Source organism: Oncorhynchus keta, chromosome 27, assembly GCF_023373465.1.
Source record: "Oncorhynchus keta strain PuntledgeMale-10-30-2019 chromosome 27, Oket_V2, whole genome shotgun sequence".
Lineage (NCBI taxonomy): Eukaryota > Metazoa > Chordata > Actinopteri > Salmoniformes > Salmonidae > Oncorhynchus > Oncorhynchus keta.
This window is the reverse complement of record NC_068447.1, coordinates 586607-590015: the sequence shown is the minus strand read 5'-3', so window position 1 is coordinate 590015 and position 3409 is coordinate 586607. Positions and strand designations below refer to the sequence as shown.

At 56.1% G+C, this 3409-nt stretch overlaps 1 protein-coding gene across 2 annotated transcripts in view; it reads right to left on the bottom strand.

Moving 5' to 3' along the window:
- Window positions 1-338, bottom strand: part of flna (filamin A, alpha (actin binding protein 280)) — a 94658-nt gene extending 94320 nt beyond the window's left edge. The window contains exon 1 of one of the 2 annotated variants that reach the window (XM_052481203.1): window positions 115-338. The gene's annotated coding sequence lies outside the window, so the exon portion shown is untranslated. The remainder of the gene's footprint in view (window positions 1-114) is intronic. The other variant, XM_052481202.1, reaches the window with a different exon arrangement.
- Between the last annotated feature and the right edge of the window lie 3071 nt (window positions 339-3409).

Below are 3409 nucleotides of genomic sequence, written 5' to 3'. Positions count from 1 at the left end.
ACTAACTAACTAACAGTCCTGGACTAAACAATGTAAAACAGACAATAGCATCAAGGGCATTGAATTGGCTTTAAACATCAGAAAACAGCAAGAGAAAAACCTACGTGTCCTTACCCTTTCTTAATCTATAGCTCTGTCTTCCCGTTGCGGTGTGCGTTAAATCCCTCCCAGCGGGCAGAACCGGTGGGCTCCGTGAACTCGTGAAAAAGAAAGATCTTCACTGTTTTGCTCTTTTTTATCTCTCTCTCTCTCTCTCTCTCTCCCTCTCTCTATCTTACAGTGAGATCCTTAATTGGTCAAGTATCACAGGGGGTCTCTCTCTCTCTTTCTTTCGCTCTCTCCCGTTCTCTCTCTCCTTGTTTCAGAGAGTTGATGTCATTGCCGCGCCTTCGGATTTTAAAGGTATGATGTCACCGGCCTCACGCGCACCCCTATCTCGCATCTCCCCTTGCGGGGGTTCTGGGCGTGTGTGTGCATGTGTGTGTGACTACACCATACAGTGGGGTGAACATATTTCCTCCAACAACCTGCTCTCTGCTCTGGCCTCTTCTATAGTCAATTTGCAAAGTATCTGCAAAGAGAAAGGGAGAGACTGAACAAGAGTGAGACTGAAAGATAATGTGTGTGCGTGTGTGTGTGTGCTTTTCTGTGTGTGTGTGTGTGTGTGTGTGTGTGTGTGTGTGTGTGTGTGTGTGTGTGTGTGTGTGTGTGTGTGTGTGTGTGTGTGTGTGTGTGTGTGTGTGTGTGAGTGAGAGAGAGAGAGAGAGAGAGAGAGAGAGACTGCATGTGTCTGTGTGGATGAGTGCATGTGTGGGAGGAGAGGGAGGTCTGAAAGGGAGGGAGGAGAGGGAGGGGGTAGAGAAGGGAGGGAGGGGGAGGGAGGAGAGGAGAGGAGAGGAGAGGGAGGGAGGGAGGGAGGGAGGGAGGGAGGCAGGGAGGGAGGGAGGGAGGGAGGGAGGGAGGGAGGGAGGGAGGGAGAGGGAGGGAGGGAGGGAGGGAGGGAGGGAGGGAGGGAGGGAGGGAGGGATGGAGGGAGGGAGGGAGGGAGGGAGGGAGGAGAGGGAGGGAGGGAGGGAGGGAGGGAGGGAGGGAGGGAGGGAGGGAGGGAGGGAGGGAGGGAGGGGGAGGGAGGGAGGGAGGAGAGGGGAGGGAGGCAGGCAGGCAGGCAGGCAGGCAGGCAGGGAGGGAGGGAGGGAGGGAGGGAGGGAGGGAGAGGAGAGGAGAGGAGAGGGTAGGGTAGGGTAGAGAAGGGAGGGAGGGGGAGGGAGGGAGGGAGGGAGGGAGGGAGGGAGGGGAGAGGAGAGGGTAGAGAAGGGAGGGAGGGAGGGAGGGGGAGGGAGGGAGGGAGGGAGGGAGGGAGGGAGGGAGAGGAGAGGAGAGGAGAGGGTAGGGTAGAGAAGGGAGGGAGGGAGGGAGGGAGGGAGGGAGGGAGGGAGGGAGGGAGGGAGGGAGGGAGGGAGGGAGGGAGGGAGGGAGGGAGGGAGGGAGGGAGAGGAGAGTGTAGAGAAGGAAGGGAGGGAGGGAGGGAGAGGAGAGGAGAGGAGAGTGTAGAGAAGGAAGGAAGGGAGGGAGGGAGGGAGGGAGAGGAGAGGAGAGTGTAGAGAAGGAAGGGAGGGAGGGAGGGAGGGAGGGAGGGAGGGAGGGAGGGAGGGAGGGAGGGAGGGAGGGAGGGAGGGAGGGAGGGAGAGGAGAGGAGAGGAGAGTGTAGAGAAGGAAGGAAGGGAGGGAGGGAGGGAGGGAGAGGAGAGGAGAGTGTAGAGAAGGAAGGGAGGGAGGGAGGGAGGGAGAGGAGAGGAGAGGAGAGGGTAGAGAAGGAAGGGAGGGAGGGAGGGAGGGAGGGAGGGAGAGGAGAGGAGAGGAGAGTGTAGAGAAGGAAGGGAGGGAGGGAGGGAGGGAGAGGAGAGGAGAGGAGAGGAGAGGAGAGGAGAGGAGAGGAGAGGAGAGGAGAGGAGAGGAGAGGAGAGTGTAGAGAAGGAAGGGAGGGAGGGAGGGAGGGAGGGAGGGAGGGAGGGAGAGGAGAGGAGAGGAGAGGAGAGGGTAGAGAAGGAAGGGAGGGAGGGAGGGAGGGAGGGAGGGAGGGAGGGAGGGAGGGAGGGAGGGAGGGAGGGAGGGAGGGAGGGAGGGAGGGAGGGAGGGGAGAGGAGAGGAGAGTGTAGAGAAGGAAGGGAGGGAGGGAGGCGGCTGAGGTGCCACCAGATGTTCAAAAGTGGTGATGAAATTTGGCACACATGCTCAGGGATATGAATTTAGCTAACCTACAAAGTATGGTTCAGTTTGGCTGCATGGTGGCGTGGTCTCGCACATAAATGTAAATAGTCCGGGTGGCCAAATTAGCCACGTGTTACAATCTTAGCACGTACTATAAAAACAAAGGCATTCTGTCATATTAAGAGACGGATTCTGGAATGTCTCACTTTAAGCAATTGCCCAGTGAAAATCTTACTTTTCAAAGTTAATATTCTGTTAACTTTTACCCTAAATAATAATGTTGGCCCTAAAAATGGTTAAAGACTCCAGCCACACTTGTCGTAGACTGCTCTCTCTGCTGCCTCAAGGCAAGCGGTACCGGAGCCCCAAGTCTAGGTCCAAAAGGCTCCTCAACAGCTTCTACCCCCAAGCCATGCTGAACATCTTCTACCCCCAAGCCATGCTGAACATCTTCTACCCCCAAGCCATGCTGAACATCTTCTACCCCCAAGCCATGCTGAACAGCTTCTACCCCCAAGCCATGCTGAACATCTTCTACCCCCAAGCCATGCTGAACATCTTCTACCCCCAAGCCATGCTGAACATCTTCTACCCCCAAGCCATGCTGAACATCTTCTACCCCCAAGCCATGCTGAACATCTTCTACCCCCAAGCCATGCTGAACATCTTCTACCCCCAAGCCATGCTGAACATCTTCTACCCCCAAGCCATGCTGAACATCTTCTACCCCCAAGCCATGCTGAACATCTTCTACCCCCAAGCCATGCTGAACAGCTTCTACCCCCAAGCCATGCTGAACATCTTCTACCCCCAAGCCATGCTGAACATCTTCTACCCCCAAGCCATGCTGAACATCTTCTACCCCCAAGCCATGCTGAACAGCTTCTACCCCCAAGCCATGCTGAACATCTTCTACCCCCAAGCCATGCTGAACATCTTCTACCCCCAAGCCATGCTGAACATCTTCTACCCCCAAGCCATGCTGAACATCTTCTACCCCCAAGCCATGCTGAACATCTTCTACCCCCAAGCCATGCTGAACATCTTCTACCCCCAAGCCATGCTGAACAGCTTCTACCCCCAAGCCATGCTGAACATTTTCTACCCCCAAGCCATGCTGAACAGCTTCTACCCCCAAGCCATGCTGAACATCTTCTACCCCCAAGCCATGCTGAACATCTTCTACCCCCAAGCCATGCTG